Source organism: Panthera tigris, chromosome B1, assembly GCF_018350195.1.
Source record: "Panthera tigris isolate Pti1 chromosome B1, P.tigris_Pti1_mat1.1, whole genome shotgun sequence".
NCBI classification, from domain to species: Eukaryota; Metazoa; Chordata; class Mammalia; order Carnivora; family Felidae; genus Panthera; species Panthera tigris.
In genome coordinates, this window is record NC_056663.1 from 79339065 (window position 1) to 79361308 (window position 22244).

Consider the following 22244-nt stretch of genomic DNA (forward strand, 5'->3'; position numbering starts at 1 on the left):
CTCATGAACTGTAAGATCATGATCTGAGCTGTAGTTGGACGCTCAACTGACTGAGCTACCCAGACGCTTTAACCAGGTTTTGTTTTAAATGGACATCTACTTCCTCTTCTTCTCAAAGTTCCAAAAAATAAAAAATAAAAAATCTGCTTTATAAGAGAATAAAACTAAAAAATCACTGGAAAGAAAGGAAAAGTATCATCAGCAAACCAGAAGATTTGGGGAATTCCTGACCATAGTAAGCAAAAGGTGTTGAATTGATGGAAAAAGCTGAACAGTAGAAAAACAAAACAATGGTAATGGCAAGGAGTTTAAGGGTATTTATTGGTAGAACTTAGAGAAATGCCCAATGGCAAGTCAGAGCCATCTTCATAGGCATGTAACCTGTATAGTGGCATAATGCCTCCATGCTTAGAAGTGACCTCCACTTGGTTTAATGGTCTGTCATTGTCGGGAAATTCTTAGTAATTTTTAAACAAGGGACCCTGCATTTTCATTTTTCACCAAGGCCTACAAATCATATACTGGGTCCTACTTGCTAGTACTATTTTTCCATGCCCTAAATTGGGCTGTGGGAGCAGTTGCTTTACCCTTAGGCCCAAGTTAATAACTGCTTTCATCCAACAAGAGGCTTGCATGAGGCTCCAGGAGAGAAATTACTGAGAAAAAAGTAGCATAGAATTTAAGATAACTCTAGACATCTAAAACAAAACAAAATGAAGAAGAAGAGGAAGGGAAAGTGAGGAGAGGTAGAGGAGAAAGTTTTCAGGGGTAAAATACACTAAACAGTCATAATTTGATATTTGGAAGAGTTCTTGGCTAATCACCCATGTTGGTTGCCTGGAAACACAACTCTGTCCACCTCTTTACTGTCAGTTTTCAAAGGAGAGACCACAGGAGAAGTGGGCCTACACAAATAGAGAGAAAATCTGTTTCAGTTCCTGGTGTTAACCTGTATCATCCGTTATTGATAAATGTGAATAGGTAACAGTTCATCAGACATAAGAGGAAAGCAAAAAAATGTGAAATGGAAGATCAAAGTTGAAATAATAATTGATTATGGAGTAAACATAATCCAGAGAACAGAAGAGAATTTTAAAAATTCTAAATACTATCCACAGAGATATTTAAGAAAATATTGTACCCATTAGACAAAACAAGGCTGCCATAAAAGGAGACAGCAGAGTTCAAGAAAGAATACACAGAAATTTAAAAAAGAATGGCGAAATTAAAAAAAAAGTATAGACTAGCCGAATTACCAAATTGATGGGGAAAAAGATCAAGTTGATAGCCTAAAAGATAAAATGAGATCATTAGAATTGAGAGCTGAAAAGAAAAAGAGAAGAAGAGAATGGAAAATAGGAGATAACTTTTCCTTTAACTCTTCTATCTTAAATAGAAGAGTTTATCTTAAACTCTTAAAATAGAGTTTATTTATCTTAAATAAAGTTAAAAAAATAATAATTAACCCATTTCTGTAAATTTTAAGACTCTAGTTTTTGGATGGACTCAGCAGGGCTCACAGAGGCCCTAGCTATGAAAACAAACAAAACAAAAACAAATGAGAAAACAACATTTTAATCTGTTTTGTTCATAGTTTTATCACTTGCACTCTTGTATCACTTGTTTCAGTAAAAATTTGTTCAATGAATGAACAGATTAAAATATTTCATGCAGCCTCAAAATTCTAAGGAAAAGGAGAAACATCTCAAATGTGACCAGAGAGAATTAAAAAAGAACAGGTTACCTCAAATGAATAAGCATTTAATTGTTAGTAGATGTCTTTTCCACAATGATGGGTACTGAATACCAGCAATACTGTCAACATTTTGAAGGAAAAGAATTTGTACCTAACATTTATTACGAGTCAAATTATCATTCCGGTATGAAGGAAAAATAAAGACATTTCCAGTGCTTGTAAAAGAAAGACATTTTCTTCCATCTGAAACAATTATCCAAGGATATTCACCAGTTAAAAAAACAAAAACAAAACAAAACAAAAACTTAAGAGGAAGATACAGAATCCAGGAATGGTAGAAACCAGAAATTCGATGTAAAGCAATTACAGGAGGGCAGTTGCATAGAGGCTTAGAAAGCAGTAGTTCATAATGGAGAGGAACTGCCTGACAGAGTAGGGAGGCATCAGAAGAAAGAGGCTACAGGGTATAATGCCAAAAGCAGAGTTGGGGAGGGATGGTGACAAGATGTCAGCTGGAAGGTGAAATAAGTCAGGAAATAGTATAGTTTGGAGATATTTATAGTTTTGTGTATGGTTTTTGTTTATTAATTCTCCCTATGAGCACCTGCCACAACAGAAGATATGGGCAATTAATGTTGTCCAAAGAAGAGCCACCAATATGGTCTAGACAAGAATTCCTTTGTGCCTTTCTCTAATACCTCCTATTCCTTCCCCTGCTCCTGGATGATCGAGCAGCAGGAAGGGAAGAGAAGGAGTGAGACCATTCTGCCTCTCTCCACTGCTGCCCTGAGCTGGACCAGGCCTGACCTGGAGGAAGGGGAAAAGTTTTAAAATGGACAAGAGGTGAAAATTTTGGTTCAAACTGGAGTAACATTTCAAAATCCAAAAACAAGACTTTTCTAATAAAAGTGGCAGGATAGCTATGAGATCTGTTTGGGATATTGGTTAAAGTATGAAGAGGACAAATCTGATGCAGCATTATTTTAGAATGTATGTTTTATTATTATTCAAATATGGTAAGGCAAACAGATCAGGAGATGATTGGTATTGAAAAGACAGTTTGTTGTACTTACAACCCCCAAGAAGAGGGACCCTGCTACACCATGCAGGGCACACAGAGAAGCACAGTGTCCATCAGCAGGCTGAGGGAAGGGGTAAAATGTGGCCTGAGATTCATTGTGGTTTCTGTGGGAAGGGAAGGGTGAGGAATGATAGGTTTAGAATTGGCTACCTTTAATAATTTTTAAATTTTTCAGCTTTTTAAAAAGTTTTTCAATGTTTATGTATTTGTTTTCAATATATGAAATATATTGTCATATTGATTTCCATACAACACCCAGTGCTCATCCCACAAGGTGCCCTCCTCAATACCCATCACCCACCCTCCTCTCCCTCCCACCCCCCATCAACCCTCAGTTTGTTCTCAGTTTTTAAGAGTCTCTTATGCTTTGGCTCTCTCTCACTCGAACCTCTTTTCAATGTTTATCTATTTATTTTTGAGAGAGACGGAGAGAGAGAAAGTGCATATGCAAGAGAGAAGCAGAGCAGGAGAGTGAGAGAGAGAGAGAGAGAGAGAGAGAGAGAGAGAGAGAGAGCAGGGGAGGTACAGAGAGAGAGAGAGGAAGAGAATCCCAAGCAGGCTCCGTGCTGTCAGAGCAAAGCCCAATGCAGGGCTCGAACCCACAAACTGCAAGATCGTGACCTGAGCCGAAAACAAGAGTTGTATGCTTAACCCACTGAGCCACCCAGGTGCCCCTATTTTTCAGCTTTATTAAGATATGTTTGACATATAACATTGTGTGAGTTTAAGGTGTAATGTGATGATTTGATACGCTTACATATTTTGAAATGATTACCACAATAGGGTAATTTAAAACTTCAAAAACCTCACATAATTACATTTTTTATTTGTGGTAGGAGCATCTACTCTCAGCAAATTGCAAGTATAAAATACAATATTGTTAACTACAGTTACCATGCTTAACACTAGATCCCCAGAACTTATTCATCTTATAACTGGAAGTTTGTATGCTTTGACTGACATCATCCCCTTCCCCCAACCCTCAGCACCTAGTAACCACCATTCTGCTCTCTATTTCTGTAATTTTGATGTTTTTAGATTGTACATGTGAGTTATATCATATAATATTTATCTTTCTCTGTTTTGAGTTACTTCACTTAGCACAATGTCCTCAAGGTTCATCATTGTCATGAATGACAGAATTTCCTTCTTCCTCATGGCTAGATATTAATCCATTGTGTATATATACCACATCTTAATCCATTGATCTGTTTATAGACACTTAGGTTGTTTCCATATTTTGGCTACTGTGAATAATGCTTCAATGAACATGGAAGTGCAGATATCTCCTCAAGATCCTGATTTCATTTCCCTTGGGTATATACCCAGAAATGGGATTGCTGGATCATGTGGTATTTCTATTTTTACTATTTTGAGGAACCTCCATACTGGTTTCCATAGTGGCTGTACCAGTTTACATTCCCACCAACAATGCACAAGGGTTCCCTTTTCTCCACATCCTTAATCTCTTGCTTTTTTTTTTTTTTTATAATAGCCATTCTAACAGGTATGAGTGTGAGGTGGTATCTCATTGTGGATATCTTATATCTCTGATGATTAGTGATGTTAAGCATCTTTTCATGTATTGTGTTGGCCATTTGTGTGTCTTCTTTGGAAAAGTGTCTATTCAGGTCCTCTGCCCATTTTTATAGGAGTGTTTGCTTTTTGGCTATATACGAGTTGTATGAGTTCCTTATATACTTTGGATAATAACCCCTTAACAGATATATGGCTTACAAATATTTTTTTTTTACCATTCCATAGGTTGCCTTTTCATTTTGTTGATCATTTCTTTTGCTGTGATAAGCTTTTTAGTTTGATGTAGTCCCACTTGTTTATTTTTGCTTTTGTTGCTTGTACTTTTGCAGTCATATCCAAAAAGTCTTTGCCAAGACCAGTGTCAAGGAAATTTTTCCCAATTTCTTTTCCAGGAGCTTTATGGTTTCAGGTGTTATGTTTAAGTCTTTAACCCATTTCAAGTTAATTTTTGTGACTGATGTAAGATAGAGGTTCAATTTCATTCTTTTGCATGTGATTAACCAGTTTTCCCAACATCATTTATTAAAGAGAATATCCTTTTGCCATTGAGTATTCTTGGCTTTCTTGCCAAATAATAGTTGACCGTATATGTGAGGATCTATTCCATTTAACTGGTTTATATGTTAATTTTTATACTAGTACCATACTGTTTTAATTATTATAGCTTTGTGATGTACTTTGAAATGAGAAAGGAGGATGCTTCCAGCTTTGTTCCTCTTTCTTAGGATTGTTTTAGTTATTTGGGGTCTTTTGTGGTGCCACACAAATTTTAAAATACTTTGTTCTATTTCTATCAAAAATATCATTGAAATTTTGATAGGGATTGTATTGAATCTAAAGATGGCTTTGGGGAATATGGACATTTTAATAATATTAGTTCTTCTGATCCATGAATATAATATATTTTTCCATTTATTTGTGTCTTCATTAATTTCTTCATCAGTCTTATAGTTTTCAGTGTACAGATCTTTCACCTGCTTGGTTAAGTTTGTTCCTAAGTATTTTATTGTTTTTGATGCTATTATGAATGGGATTGTTTTCTTTATTTCTTTTTCAGATATTTAATTGTAAGTGTATAGAAACACAACTAATTTCTATATGTTGATTTTGTATCCTACAACTTTACTGAATTTGTTTATTAGCGCTAACATTTTTTGGTGGAGTCTTCAGGATTTTCTATATATAAGATCATATAATCTTCAAACAGATATAATTTTACCTCTTCCTTTATGGTTTGGATGCCTTGTATTTCTTTTTCTTGCCTAAATGCTCTGGCTAGGACTTCCAGTACCATATTGATTAGGAGTCATGAGAGTGGACACACTTGTCTTGTTCTTGGTCTTAGGGGAAAAGCTTTCAACCTTTCACTGCTGTGTATGACAGTAGTTGAGGGCTTGTCATATATGGCCTTTATTATATTGAGGTAATTTTTCTCTATACCCAATTTGTCAAGAGTTTTCATCATAAATGGATGTTGAATTTTGGAAAACGCTTTTTCCATATCCATTGAGATGATCATGAGTTTTCTCTCTCATTCTATTCATGTGGTGTACCAACATTTACTGATTTGCATATTTTGAACCATCCTTGCATCCCAGGAATACATCTCACTTGATTATGCTGTATGATCCTTTTAATATGATGTTGAATTTGGTTTGCTAATATTTTGTTGAGAATTTTTGCATCTATATTCATCAGGAATATTGGTTTGTAGTTTTCTTTTCTTGTACTGTCCCTATCTGACTTTGGTATTCCTGGCTTCATAAAATGAGTTTGGGAATTTTTCCTGCCCTTGAATTTTTTTGGAAGAGTTTGAGAAGGACTGGTGTAAATTCTTTAAATGTTTGGTAGAATATCACCAGTGAAACCATCTGGTCTTAAGTTTTTCTTTGCTGGGGAGGTTTTGATTATTGGTACAATCTCCTTACTTGGTATTGGTCTGTTCAGATTTTCTAGTTCTTTATGATTCTGTCTTGGTAGGTTATATGTTTCTAGGAAGTTATCCATTTTTTTTTTGTAGATTACCCAACATGTTGGTATATAATTGTTTATAGTAGTCTGTTAAGATTCCCCCTATTTCTGTGGTATCAATTGTAATGTCTCCTCTTTCATTTCTAATTTTATCTGAGTCTGCCCAAACTTACTCTCATTACTATTGTGAGCACACATGGGGAGCTGACCACAGGTGGTGTGTGTGTGTGTGTGTGTGTGTGTGTGTGTGTGTGTGCACATGTGTGTGTAAGGTACATGGAGCGCTGGGGATGCCATTTGGGAAGATCTGAGGGCAAGGGGTCCCTGGGGTTTGTGGGTGAGCTTCTTGATATAATCTGTGACATGAGTAGTAGGATCTGCTTCTCTTTAATGCCCTCAAGAGTCCCATCTACCTCTTTCCTAGTCACTCCCTACCCCTGAGTCATGTAGCTCATAATTTAACTTGGGTTAATGAGAAAGAGAAATGGGCCTCATTGGCAGCATCCTGCATAGCTGGGAAAGCCAGGTGTTTACCCACACATTCTCATTTTACTATCCCACCCCATGCAGAAATATCACTCTCTTGGCACAACCTGTGCTGCCTTGGGGGAGGGCTAGTGCTGATTAAGTCAAACTATTCCTCTTATGTTCTCCAGTGCATCCAAACTTTGATATTTTTTTTCTCCAGTGCTCCAAACTGGAACATCTCTGCTGTAAACCTGGACTCCACGAAGATCTCTCAACTGTGAGTGATTGTCTAAGACGGTGTTCTCCAGAGCCTCCCAGACCACCACCAAGAGAGGCTGGAGCGGGTTCATGGTCCACTTCAGGGTCCACAGCTGGAACCAAGGTCTGTATGCCTGTTACTCATAGCATAAGGGTGGGTGTGGGATGCAGCAAGACTCCTCCCTGGTCCCTTGGCATATGGTGTTGAATCCCACAAAGACACTTTTGGGAGCCAAAGATACTGTGTATAGATGCCAAATTATTGAGGTGAGGGAGATATTAATGGGCATGTCTTATTTGGCCATGTTGCTACTATCACTCCTAGTCTGAATAATTTTGAAGAGCTCTGGGGTAGGGGTTGTCCCTAGTTGTTTGGCACCTGGCCCTGGGATGAGTAGGGCAGGGGACTAATGACCTTAAGTTGGATAAAGGAGGTGGTTGGGGTATGTGCTATGGATTGATTGGTTTGCATATGAAAGGTGTGCTTGTAGGCCAGTTGTTGGCTATTTTAGTAATTTGCTAACACTGAGAGGGCAGACCAAACATGTCTGAAGGCAATAGAAGAAGAAAAAAAGCTATTCTCTTATTTGGCCCAATTAAGTTTATCCTATTTAGTAAACTGATGAGTTCATATGGTGTCATTTGGGATAGTAGGCCTAGGTTGGGGAGAGAAGATAGATTTTTTTTTAAGAGAGGAGAGAACATGAGTGGGGGAGGGGGCAGAAGGAGAGAGAGAATGTTAAGCAGGTTCTGCCTTGAGCATAGGGCTCGATCCCACTACCCGGGGATCATGACCTGAGCCAAAATCAAGAGTTGGACGCTCAACCAACTGAGTCACCCAGGCATCCTGGGAAGATAGAATTTAATTTTTCCTTTTATACTTTTATAATTATTATCATGTTCTTGTATGCCTTTTATGAATCAATAAGTATCATATCAAGAGGAAAGAAAATCCTCAAAAAGAAGTATAAGAAAGAAAAGTAAAGGTTGTAGAACCCTTGTTTTTGGGTTTCCCAAAGCAAAAAAAAAAAAACAAAAAAAACCCAAAAAACAAAAAAAAAAACCACAATAAAAATTGCTCCTGCATGTATTTGATGAAAATTTTGCACTTATTCTTTCTCCACTATTTAATTTAGCATTGATCAGACTTTCTGCACGGTGGGAAATAGATTTTGTTTTTCTTCTTCCTTTCCTTCTATTGTCTGCTATTTCTCACTTAGATTTTCAATGATCTGAGTACCACTGGAAGTAGGTCTATCATAACTATGGTAATAAGTAAGGTTATAATCTTAACCAGGACATTTGAATATGAAAGTGAGCACTACTAATAATTACACTGGGACAAGCATAAACTGCAACAGTCTTGGTCAAAGTGGGACATATGTTGACCCCAAGCAAGGCTCTCCTTCATTAGATCCCCCTTACTTGAGGGATAAACTTGAATGTCTTCAGAAAGGCACACAGGCCTATATGATCTGGACCCAGGTCATCTCTCATGGAACTCCATGCTCCATTGTATACTTGGGCAGGATGTAACTGCGTGTACAGCCACCTGACCCCCTGTACCATCCCACCTGCAAGCTACACTCAACCTTATGCTTGCTTCTAGGACTTTGTCCATGCTCCTTTCCACGTGGAATGAGCTCTCTCTCCCACAGACATCCCTATCCCTACCTTACAATTTAAAAACTTTCCTTGCATGTCCTCCTGTGTAGCCCTGTGCTACCACGTGCTTATTTTTATTACCCTCTGTCACAGTGTTTATACTTATCTATGTGGTTCTCTGTCCCTGCACTGGAGTATGTGCTCTTCCAGGGACCAATAGCTGCCTTTGTCTGCTTCTGACACACTACCAGACACTTAGATGTTGTGTCTGAATGAATTAGTAAATGAGTGAAGAATGCACTTCAGATCCACCTTCTTAAAAACACAGAGAGTTTTTAGATGGTAGAATAACTTATTTTTGGCTAGAAATTCAGTATATCTACCTGGAACATCCTTTTTACTTTTTCTTTTGATCTTAATGTTATCATTAATATAAAACATGCTAGTCAGAGTAAATAGTTATTTTGAAAATTGGGTTTTGGAAGCATTGTGGTTTGAGGCTTGGTTTTGAAGAGCAGTCCTTTCTCTTCTATATCAGTGTTCTTTACTGGTTTCATTTTTTTGACACCCCTTCAGACAGGGTGACTTAAGGCTGGAGTTTTGAGTTTTAGTTATATGTTTTTTGTTTTTTTTTTTTTCCCCTGACATCTAGCAGTTTGCACTGCAATCTGCTACCCAGAAGCTGAGTTAGCTATGTATAGATATGTGGACACTTCCTGGATTTAGAAGTAGGCTTAGAATTGCTTATGGAAGATGTGAAGACAGGAAAGAAATTATCATAAGAATGATAGAAATAAGTTCTTTCTGTTTATACTAGAGGGATATTGCCATATTGCCCAATTTTTTATCACTCAAAGGGAATTTAGAATTCTGATTTAATAGAGTACATAGTCTCCAGAAAGGAAAAAAAAAACATAAATATCCATCAGTAAGGTGCTAGTTAAGTAAACGGGAGCAAATTCATACAGAGGGCTATAATGCAGTCATTAAAATTAATAAGCTAGACCTATAAGTGCTGACATGGATATAGGTATAAAATATATTAAACGGAAAAATGTAGGATAATATATAAAGTATGCCACTATTTTTTGTTAAATATATATAAATATGACAAGATACAGACATTCAGCTGTTCAAATTATTTTTTTAAGTTTTCATTTTTAGATAATTGTGGAGTCTCACACAGTTGTAAGAAATAATATAGAGAGACCCCTCCCTTATGCCCTTCACCCAGTTTTGCCCGAGGGTAACATTTTGTATAACTATAGTACAATTTTGCAATCATGAAATTGACCTCAACATAATCCATTGACCTTACTCAGATCAAACTATTTTAATTTACTTTTTATTTTTATGAAAATTACACATATACATGCTAAAAAATTAGTAATAAAGACTTACTACTTTTGAGGACTAAAAGACTTAGTTTCCAATTATCAATTGCTGTATAACAAACTACTTCAATATATAATGGATCAAACCAATAATAATTTTATTATATCTCAAGATTTTGTAGATATGGAATTCAAGCAGGGCTTGGCTGGCTAATTTTTCTGTGCCATGTAGCATTAACTGGGTGTGTTTGGCTGGTGTCTGGTCTGGTCTGGTGGTTCCAAGACAGCTTCATTCACATATCTGCTGTTTTGGTGGGGTTGCTAAAAGGTTGGGATCAGCTGGTTACTTCTCTCTTAATTCAGTCTAAAGGCCTTTCCATGTGGTCTTTCAAGGGAGGTAGTTGGTCTTCTTACATGTTGATTCAGGGATTCATGAGACCACAGTAGAAGCTTCTAATCCTCTAAAAAACTAGGACTGGAAATGACAGAGTGTCAAGTCCACTGGTACATTATTGGTAAGCAGTTATAGGCCAACCCAAATTCATTCATGGAAAGGGGAAATAGACCCTTCCATGGGAGTGCTGTCAAAGAATTTGTGACCATCTTTAATCCTCTATAGCTAATAATGAAAAAAGGAAGCCCCTTGCTTTTGCCTCTCTTGATACCTGTCCCCCAGAGGCTACTGCCTTCAAATTTTAGATTGTTTTTACTGGTATTTAACTTCACCTCTTTGAACAGTGTGCTCACACCATCATTTCCATGGATTTAACAATTTTACATATTATATTTTGGCTTCTTTTCAGGGTAAATGAGGTCTTCTCTCAATCTCTCCTTCTTTTTCTCTTGCTCTTTTACACACACACGCACACAGGCACAGTTTCCCTTTTCTATGATTCTAGTGATTCCCACTAGAACAACGTTACAATTTGGACACTATTAGACACTCTACTAGTTCTATCTCATTACTCCCCTGCAGATAAGCTCTGTTTTCTCAAGCTTTCTCTCCTCCTTCTTTGATTTGGACTGCTTGCTCTAGGCCTGCTGCTGATCTCTATTATTCTGGGAAGTTTTTTGCCTCTCTCCTGTGTTGGAACCTCTGTTTTACTGGATCCTATATTTTCTGTGGTTTTTTTGGTTAACTACCTTTTTTTTTTCATCTGAGTTGGTCTCTTCTGTCCTCAAAACTCGTGTTGGATTTGTCTTTTCTTTTGGCATTTTTAGAAGTCATTTGACTTAGTGGGAACAAGAGGAAAGTAGTAGTGAATGTTTGGGCAACGTTTTCCTGCATGGAAAATAAAGCTCTCTCTTCCCTTCCATGAGTGGGAGATCTGAAGAAAGGTCTTTCTGCTCCTGAGGAGAAGGAACCGATACTATGGGGTCCAAATTTAGTGGATAATCTTGGTTCTACCTATTAGCTCTTAACAACTACTGTGTTGGAAAAAAAGAGAAAAAAGAATTTTTTTTTGTAGTGACAACAGGAGAGGAGAGACATAGGTTTAATTGGGAGAGGCTGAGGATGTGAGAAGTAGTGTGTCTGGAAGTGTAGAGGTCAACACAAATGCTGGGAGAGAAGGGTCACTTCCAGAGAAGTTCAAAGTCACACTACTGATGTCCTAGTCTTTACTGGGAATCTCATATTACTGGCCTCAAATGTCCTGCCAGTAAGTCATACAGCCACTGTGGGTATGAAAACAATACCCAGCTAAGTCTCCTTTCCTTGACTCTATAGCAAATAGAGGAAGCTGCACTCTTACTTGTACCCTATGTTTGCCGCCAGGGCAACAATAAGACCAAAGGAATCCTTGGATACCTAGTGTGGAGGTTTGTGAGTTGAATAGAACATGCTTGAGCATCTCAAACTGTAACATTAGAAGTGGACACTTAAGCTATATATAACACAGTAGGGTCAAAATTGAAACAATCTAAAGTATGTATTTCTATAATTGATCTTATGTTACTTTGGAGCTACTTAAATTCCTGGTGATTGTAGAAATTAATCATTTAAAGCTTATTATTAGAAGGTAATTTCACCTATTCTAGATTATAGTTTGGTTTTTATGGGTTTATATATACCCATATTCAAGCAATTTAAAATTCATAAGCATCACCAGAGTTGTTTCTCTTCTGCAGAGTCTCCCTTCCTTCTCCATATGCCCAAGATGGTGTCTGGGTGCAAGAAGGAGCTTATTTATCCTTTATGGACAAAGGTTCCTTGCCCTGGTGATATCATTCTGTTTTTCTGTTGATCACCAGTTGAGATACATATTTACCTCTGCAGTGAGTGACTTCTGTCTTCACTGCATCCACTGCTGAAATGTCCAGTTTTGTCCTCTATTGTCTCTCTGGCCTACCCTGTCTAGCCTATGGCCTTTAGTGTCATCTCACCTTTCTATATAGTAACCCAAAGGTAGGCTCTCTGGCTCTTGACTCTTGGCTGGTTTCCATGGCTTTCTCTGGGAGCAAGTAGGAATGTCTGTATCTTTTCCACATTGCATGGGAAAGTATGGGAGACTTGAGGATAGCTAATAAAATTCTCCATGTCTAATAGTTCATGCTTATTTCTCAGTAGCTGAAGACATGTTGGTTTAGGTCAACAGGTGCTCCGTGAGACAGTCTGTTCACGTTTTCCAAATAGAAACAGTAGTGTACAAGCCTTTTTCTAAAAAGGGCACAATTTACCAGTTTTAGGCTTGTCTCTCTTCTCTGCCTGATTTCTGTCTCCGCAATCAACCCTTCAACTGGCTAAATCTTAGGGATATGGGGTGGGAGCACTGAAATCCAAGAGAACCCAGGTGGGACGTTCATAGTGTTCCTTCTTAAGCTTTCCTTCTGCTCAGTAGAGGAGCATGTATTTTTCCTAATCTGGTAGAATCTTCTCTCATCATGTTTTCACTGGGGACTTTTATTTTAGGTGGTATCTGCCATCCCTTCCCTTTGGGTGATTAAGCCTTAATTGTGTAAGGAGCTTTAGGGGAAGAAATTCTGGATTATGGAAAAGAAAAATGTTCTGAGAAGCATTGAAAATGAATTTTCTCATTATCTCTTTTAAACCCACTCTGGAGATATGCAATAGCAAATAGAGTCCCATACAGTCCCACCAGTCCCATTCCTGTTCTGTTGTTGGGCCAATCCCATATTTTTTTGGGTTGCTCTTCAATAGTTATAAAGCTCTTTTTTCACAATAACAGTCTCATATCAACAATAAAACGTTCAGGCCATTGTGATAATCAAAACCTCATACTCTTATCTGATTGTCATATAGGTTTCATTTCCCAGAAAGACTTTCTTTGAGCATCCTATATTAAAAGTAGCCTCAAGGTAACTTCCTAGGCATTTTTTTCTATTGTATCACCTTGATTTAATTAATTTACTATATACATATTGAGCGCTAACTATGTGCCATCCAGAATTATTTCAGGCATTGTAGATATTACAAAAAATAAGACAGACCAGGTTCTTTGTCTAGTGAGAGGTGGCATACAATAGACAAACTTAACAAACTGAAGACTCACTTAAATTTGATATGTGTTATGCAGAGAATTAAAACCTAATGATATATGATATGGTAGAGTGACTGAGTAATTTACATTTTGTGGTCAGGAAAGGTCTGAGGAGGTGACATTTAGGCAGAAATCAGAATGACAACCTTTTATTTGTTGCATACTGCGTAATCTACCGAGGCAAGAGCTTGTAAAATTGTACATTATGCAGCATAATTCCTAGATGAGAGTACTTGAGTGTAACCACAGTGGTCCCTGGAGTACTGGGAAAACCTGGTGGAATGCTGTGTGATCTCACGCATGGTCAGAAGTTATACCGTTATTTTTCCCAAACCAATTCATGGTTCAGTAGAATATTAAGTTCCCATGACCCTTCTCCATTTTCATTGAAAGAGATTCTGGATGCCAGGCTGATGACAAAAGTGGATGACTGTATCTACTAACCAAGCCCAAGAGGATGTGCAATTGGTTTAGCAATACAATTGCTGAATATCTGTAGATGACGTAGAATCTGAGAAAGAGGGTCAGTGTGGAGGAAATAATGAACTCAGGCTCCCTTCTGCCTGATGAATTTCGGGCCCAGGGTAGTTTGGAAATGGAGCACTCAGTGAAGGGGGAGGAGTTAGAAAACAGTCTATCATTTTATAGATTCTCTATGGACACACAGGGGAAGGCAAGGTAGGCATGTTAGACTGCTTCAGAGCTTAATCTCCACCAGCTACCCTGACTGATAGATTTGGAATGGTGAGAAAGACTCTTTAATGTGGAACAGCTATGTGATTGGGAGATGCTTATAAAATGAAGGCTTTAAGGCACAGTTATGTACATAGTATGCATCTCCAGCTTATTGGAAATTTATTTTCCCTGATCGTTTCTATAAGAAAACATAAACATGTAATGAAATGATTTTGGTTTTTTTTGTGCATTTATTGTATAACTGATGACTGATTTTATGTGTCAACTTTATTTTCACTTTTCAATTTTATTTTCACTTTTCTGGGCTAAGGGGTGCTTAGATAGCTGATAAAATGTATTTCTGGGTATGTCTATGAGAGTGTCTCTGGAAGACATTAGCATTTGATTGAGTAAAGAAGATTGCTCTCACCAATGGAGGTGAGCATCACCCAATCCACCGAGGGCTTAGAAATAACAAAAAAGTGGAGGAAGAGTGAATTTGTCCTCTCTGCTTGAGCTAAGACCTTTGTCTTCTGCTCTTGACCATTGGTGCTTCTGGTTCTCAGGTCTTTAGACTCAGACCAGGACTTATGCAATTGGCCCCCTGATTCTAGGGTCTTTGGACTTGAACTGGATGATAGGATGATGCCATTATTAGTTTTCTTGGTTCTCCAGTTTGCAGACAGCAGATTGTGTGACTTTTTGGCTTCTATAATCACATGAGGCAATTCTTGTAATAAATCTCTTATATATTACTATATATGTATATTCTATTTGTTCTGTTTCTCTGGGAGAACCCATTAGCTGTTAAACTGAAGAAAGTTTAACACTATTATCATCAAAATCAAAGATAATTTTTCTCTATTTATTTACATACTCTGATTACAGAGCAAGGATCACATGTTCATTATGGAAAAGATTGTACAGGTATGGTTTTCACTGGCACCTATAGATAGCCTGGAGTGTGGGTGAGGCCATTCTGAGTCTAGCTATAGGTCAGTCTTCTCTGAGTCCCTCTAGCTAGGAGCTGACTGAGGTGTAGCATTCATTCATACAGGTGCACTTGGTATCTTTCCAGGATGTTCCCGTAAGGTATGATTTAAGAATGATACTCTTCTACCTATAAGAAACAGGCTCTGTTCTTGTCTGTAAGCCTAAAACATATACAAAGGACATTCATGAGTAGGAAGATGTACAGTGTAATCTTGTTTGTGGTAACAAAGGACTGGATAAATTAAATAAGATATAGGAAATCACATGCCTGAAGAAATAGATGCTATTGATTAGTCAGTGAGGAAGAATCAACCTTCCTTCCATCTTTCCTTTCCTTTCCTTTCCTTTCCTTTCCTTTCCTTTCCTTTCCTTTCCTTTCCTTTCCTTTCCTTCCCTTCCCTTCCCTTCCCTTCCCTTCCCTTCCCTTCCCTTCCCTTCCCTTTCCTTTCCTTTCCTTTCCTTTCCTTTCCTTTCCTTTCCTTTCCTTTCCTTTCCTTTCCTTTCCTCCCTTTTTCTTTCACTTGCATATAGTTGACATCCAAAGTTTTTTAGTTTCAAATCTTTCCTTTTAAAGCCTGCCATATCTGACTCCTCAGATCATCTCTGGGAGCTTGATCCATCAATTATCTTCTTTTTTTTCCTCACACATCCATGACCTCTTCCTTTCACTGGCCTCAATTCTTCCATCTTAATGCTGAGGTTGCTTTTCTCTTAAAGAAACAGAAGCCTTTCCTTTGACCCTGCTGTTTTCTCAAGCTGCCATCCTAGTTCTCTGGTACTCTCATTGTCAGACCCAGAAAAAGTGGTCTCTGCTTGCTCCCTGCACTTCCCAGTCTCCAGCTGACTAATCTTGTTACCTCTCTTATTGATTTCCAGCTTCATAAATGACTGATACCTTCATCTGTCAGACACTTGGGAGAGGCATATTCTCCTAAGGGCAAGTGTAGTAGTATCCCGTTAGATACACAGAAAAACTTAGAGCTTGAAATGGAGCTCCTAGAGTGTTGGGTGTTAGCACCCAACAGAAAAGCCATGCTCTTTCATAGCCAATGGGACCAAAGTAGAGAGTGGGGAAGTTTGGATGGCCAATTAGTAGAGGCCCATACATCCTAAGAGGCCCTGGAGAGAGAAATTAAGAGTAGCTTCAAATAGGAGCCCTGATGCAGTATGCTGAAGAATCTAATATTTTTAATGTTAAAATTTGCCAATTACATTCAGCAGTGAAATAAAAACATGTGCTAGCTTTGAGCAGACTCTTCCAGAAATAGTCCTTGAGGCAAGGATTTGGGTGTAAGTGGTTTCTTAAGGCACAGCCCCAGAAGCAGAAACCAGTAAGAGAGTAGAAGCAGCAAGTTGGGAAAAGGGAAGACCCTAAGAAAGGTGAGCTTTCAGGTGAAGTTGCAGCCCTGTCTCCTGGGGTGCTTGGTGTTTGTCCTACCTGAGACACAAGAGCTGCACTTTTGTGCTCCCACACCAGGAGGCCGTTGGCCCACAGGTGGGAGTTGTAGGTGAACCTAAAATTCCCACACACTTCCACTTCTCCTTATAAACTAGGAGGCTCCTGTGTCCAAGGGAAAGCCACTTTTAAAGTTGTAGGTACAAATAGTAGCAAAAACACTGATGCTAGGGATGGGTGAACAGAGCTGGTGCAAGAGATCCAGGAGGATCTAGTGAGGTCTCCGACAGCATCTGTATATCTGCCGAAAGGTATATGGTCCTCCGGTGTGACAGTGCCAGTGTGAAGTGGAGCAGTTGCAAGCCACTCAGAGCCCCGAGTAATAATAATGGCTCCACTCAGACCTGGTGGGGACAATCTGCAGTATGTAAGGGTATTAACCTGCAAAACCCCTGTGATGGAGCAGCAATCCTACTCACCTTTAATTGTCTCAGAGAAATCACACAAGTCTCCATGAAGACTAGTACAGAGATGTACAATGTAGCCTTGTTTGTAGTAGCAAAAGACTGGATAAATTAAATGTAAGATATACATACAGATGGCTATCTGTTTGTATCTATATTTATAGCTATAACTATCTATCTATACCTATATATCTGACATTATATTTAAAATCCCATGTATAGAAACTTTCTTCCCTTGAATACATGGATCATTAATTGATTATTGTTTTGTTCTGAAGGGGCTTTAAATATATTATAGATCTATTTTGTATATTGTTTTTATAATTTGAAGAACAAAAATTCTTTTTTTTAAAGTTTATTTATTTTGAGAGAGAGAGAGAGAGAGAATGGGGAGGGGTAGAGAGAGAAAGATAGGGAAAATCCCAAACAGGCTCTGTGCTGTCAGCATAGAGCCTGATGTGGGGCTTGACCTCAAGAACCATGAAATCATGACCTAAGCTGAAACCAAGAGTGAGACACTTAACTGAGTGAGCCACCCAGGCCCCCTGCATATAAATTCTTTTTAAAGAAAGTAATAAAAATGAAAGAATTAACAAAGCTACAGATGTGAAAAGCAGCAGAAATAAGGAGTAGCAGGATGTATGGACAATATCCTCAAACAGGAAAAAAGGAAGCGGTGCAGCTGTTCCCCTTCCTCTTTCTAAGGCCATATGGGTTTTCCTTTGGGAAGTCACCATCCCCCGCCTGCTCCCTCTGAATCAGCCCTGCTTGGCTTAAACTCATCAGAGAAATCCTTCCCTCCCAACAAGGTCTTGACTGCAAATGAAGAACTGTGCTCCAGGCCTAACCCCATTAGATTTCATAAAATAGAGAAAAGACTAGACTAAGAAATCAGTTTTATTTCATTATGCACAGATGTATGCCTGAAAAGCCTAAAAGCACACCTGATTGTGTTCTCTTCACCTGATCACTTTTAGTTCCCTTCACCTGATCACTTTTAGTTGATTTTCTCATTTGAAGATATTTTTAGAAACAAGAATTTAACTGCAGTTAATCCCAGTTGTCACACTTTAAGATAAATAATGAGCTATCGTTCATAGAGAAATGGTTTTTTATTCTGTAAAAACTTGCATAAATGGAGTGAGTCAGGGCTGTGCCCTGTAGGTGCCCGGGGCCTGTGATTTGGCTGATCATATGATACTACACAGTCTGGGCAGCGTGCATTACTGTCCCCCATCTGGGACAAATCTGTCACACAGCACCAAATATACAATTGTATCTATCATCATAGAATCAAATTCAAATGAAAGATGATCAGTTCTATGTAGATAAATTAGGAAAGAGGACTGTGGTTTAGGGCCAAAAAGGAAAAATTTGTGGAATATTCTATTCCCTTAGGAGATTCCATGACTTGTCTTAGGCTTGGCATTGCTGTTCCTAATTTATTACCTCCCGGGAAGAAACAAAGACATCTACTGAACAATATTGATGTGAGAAGCTTGGGAAACCATGAGATATTAGGACTTCTGGCTTCATCAAATCAAAAGTGCACTATGCTAGTTTGCTTCATGGGGAAAGCCTGGCTTTGCAGTTACAGTGTTAATTTTGGTTCTTGATTATTCCCTGGTTCTAAGAACTGTGGCCTCTCTCAAAACAAAAAAGCCAGAGTATCAGTGCCGACCAAATATAGACACTGGTTTGTCTTTGTAAATACTTAGAGGAAAAGTGTCACAGAAACTTCTCCAAATGTAAGATTGTTAAAAAAAAAAATCCATGGGGGGGTTTTAGTATGAAGACCCCACTGGAATTCCAGAAACTACTGCATATGGTGGACTTGGGCCCTGATTTAACTTTGCCTGTTTGAAGTATGGAGAAAGGTCAATAAATACACTGCTGTGCAAATAAAGGAACCATGGTATTAGAATTTCAGGCCTGGAGAGGCTGGGGAATACTGGTAGTGCACTTTCCTCACTCCATACCTATATAGTGTTTAATGCTATATTATGGACTAGTAATACTATTAAAAATAATGATAAGGATAAGAGATTAGGAAAAGGTTAATATTTGTCTTGGCAATTTCCTGGACTTAATCTCCCATTTGTTTCATTACCTTAATAATTTTAAAGGCACAGATATTTGGTTTATTTTTGAGTGGAAAGTGGCATGTATTTACAGCTTAAAAAAGCTCATAATGTAAAGACAATAGTCTATTGCTTTTTATTATGTCATTCTCCTAGCAGTGACATATTTTTGCATTAAAGTAAGAATCGTAGAAGGGAAAACCTTTTCGCTGTGTTCTCTAATGTCACCAGTTGAAGTTTAAAGAATCTTGACTATTTTGTGCCTTTACCGGCTCCTATGCTGGCATCTATGAGTCACCACTAAAAATGTCAGTGCATTTATTTATTTGTTTATATATCTGGTTTTGTATTCCCAGCAACTCACACAGTGTAATAATGGAGGGTGTTTACCATATCTGTATTGGGTGAAAAGATAAATCAAGAAGGAGAAGGAAGGAGGGAAGAAAAGGTAGAGCATAGGGTATTTTTAGGGCAGTGAAACTATTCTAAATGATACTATAATGGTGGAAAACTGTCACTATACATTTATTAAAACCCATAGAATGTACAAAACAGTGAAACCAAATGTAAACTCTGCACTTTAGTTAATACTCTTGTATCAATATTGGATCATCAAGTATACCACACTGACACAAGAGGGAAATAATAGAGTTGCATGCAGGCAAGGAGGGAAAGAGGACATGTGGGAATTCTCTGTACTTTCCAATCAATTTTTCTATAAACCTTAAACTCTAAAAAACATAAAGCCTCTTAATTTAAACAAGAAAAGAGAAATAAATCAAGATAACTTAGAGGAGATGTTCTTAGAATGTATGGATTGTAAGCAACAAAAACCCAATTTATTAGCACAGGCACAAGAGTAAATATATTAGTTTGCTTACTCAAGCCATGGGAAAGCATCAGGGAAAACTGGAACCAGGAGCTTATATGCTCTTTTTCATCTTTGTAACACTCTACGTTGACTTTCCTCATAATGCCCAAACCATGGTGGCACAGCTCCCATGGTCATGTCCTACCAGGTGTGCCACAGTAAGAAAGGGCTCTTTCCTACTTCAGTTGTTACTAGAAAACTCCCCAGGGGATACTGGTCAGCTTAGCTTGGAAATGTGAATACCTTTAGACCGTTTATAGGGGTCGAGAGACAGGCTCCAATTAGAGTATAGTGTTTAAAAGGCTGGAAATGATAGAAGCATTGATAGCAGGTGTGATAGAAACATGATAGAATTCTATTGTAATTATCCTGGCAAATGGCATTGGTGGCTCAGAAAAGGGAAGTAGAAGCAGAGAAAGAGAAGTAGTCAAATTCTGAATATATATTGAAGATAGGGCTGTCAGGATGTATTGAGGCATTTAGTATAAGACAGGAGAGAAAGAATGGGCAATGACTTCAAGGTTTTTATCCTGACAGCTCAAAGAATGAAGCTGTCTTTAAATGAGCTGTGATGGTTAACATTATGTGTCGACTAGGCTAAGAGACATCCAGTAAGATATTACTTCTGGGTGTGCCTGTGAGGGTATTTCCAGAAGAGTTTAACATTTGAATCAGAAGCTTGAGTAAAGCAAATAAATCTGCTATCACCAGTGTGAGCAGGTGTCATCCATCTGTAGAAGGCCTGAAAAAAACAAAACGGCAGAGGAACGGTGAATTCTGTCTTTTCTTGATGGGGGACACCCATCTTCTCTTGCCTTTGGACTTTGGTACTCCTGGTTCCTGGGCCCTTGGACTCTGGGACTCTCTAGCTCCCCTGTTTTTTTCAGGCTTTTGGACTTGAACTGAATTATATCACTGGCTTTCCTGGTTCTCCAGTTTGTAGATGGTAGATCATGGGATATTTTAGCCTCCATAATCACATGGAGCCAATTCCTATAATAAATTTCCTCTTTTATGTATTATCTATCTATCTATCTATCTATCTATCTATCTATCTATCTATCTATCTATTTTATTATCTATGTATCATCTATGTATTATCTATCTATCTATCTATCTATCTATCCTATTGGTTCTGTTTCTCTGGAGAACCCTAATACATAAGCAGAGAAATATTATGGCAGCACAGGTTAGAGGGATATCAGGAGCTTAGTTTTAGATATAGTATGTCTGCTAGCCATTCATTTGGAGATGTTAAATAAGCATGTAGGTATATATGAGTATCTTCCTCCAGATATCCACCTGACACGCTATTTATTGTCCAACTCCCTCCTTTGGAATGCAGGCTCCATGAGAGCAGGGACTCTGCCTGTTTTGTTTGCTGCTATGTCCCCCAAACCTAGAAGAATGCCTGGTGCATAGTAGATGCTTAAAACTTACTGGAAAGGTGAATGAAGGAATGAATGAGAGAGTTAAGTGTTTAGTATAACAAAGTAGGTTGAGAATAGGAAGTACCTGTTTGAAAGTAAAATTGCTTGCCTGGCTACTACTAGGGAGAAGTCTGCACCAGGCATCACGTAATCAACATTTTCTATGTAAAACTATGTAAAAATGAAGAGACACTTGCAAGTCTTCTGTAAACTTTTATTTTATGCTTATGGGCCACTGCCAATGCAGGGGCCTTGGCTTCTGGCTCATTTCTACAGATCTACTTGGAAAGATGTGGTAAAGGTAGAAATTGGAACTATTCCTTTTAGTAAATCATGGTTACTTACTGGTCCATAAATAAAATGCACATTGAAGTCTGTGTTTTATTCAGAAATCTATGACTCTCTGAACTCATAAAATGCATTTTTAATATGCAAGAGACAAAATATCTTTAAAAAGAAGACAATTGTCTAAACAAAATGATGTGAACTATGGCTTATATTATAGGTATATATCACTGTATGTGATTCACCAGTATAGTAACGGAATTTGAGTGCTCACACATAGAGGAGGCCTGCAATGGCACAAGCTGGAACCTGATATCATTTTATACATGACTATGCTAAAATATAGCCCAAAAAATCAGCTTAGGTAATTTATCATCAGCAATCTATCTGGTGAAGTCTGATAGAAACATCAGACCTCTTGTCAGTCTCATCAGCACATTGAGTTGAGGAACCAGGACAATATACTACTTCAAAATTGAATGATTTTTGCTCTAGCACAGGAAAAAGTATAACCCCAAATACTGTTTTATCAAACCAACCAACCAACCAACCAACCAACCAACCAACCAACTAATTAAACAAACCCTATTGTCAACC

General features: G+C 38.1%; 1 long non-coding RNA gene across 1 annotated transcript in view; it reads left to right on the plus strand.

Annotated features, from left to right (window-relative positions):
- LOC122237944 overlaps positions 1–22244 on the plus strand; it is a 95182-nt gene that overhangs the window by 55608 nt on the left and 17330 nt on the right. The window contains exon 3 of the long non-coding RNA XR_006216749.1: positions 6976–7137. This is a non-coding gene — a long non-coding RNA (uncharacterized LOC122237944). The remainder of the gene's footprint in view (positions 1–6975; positions 7138–22244) is intronic.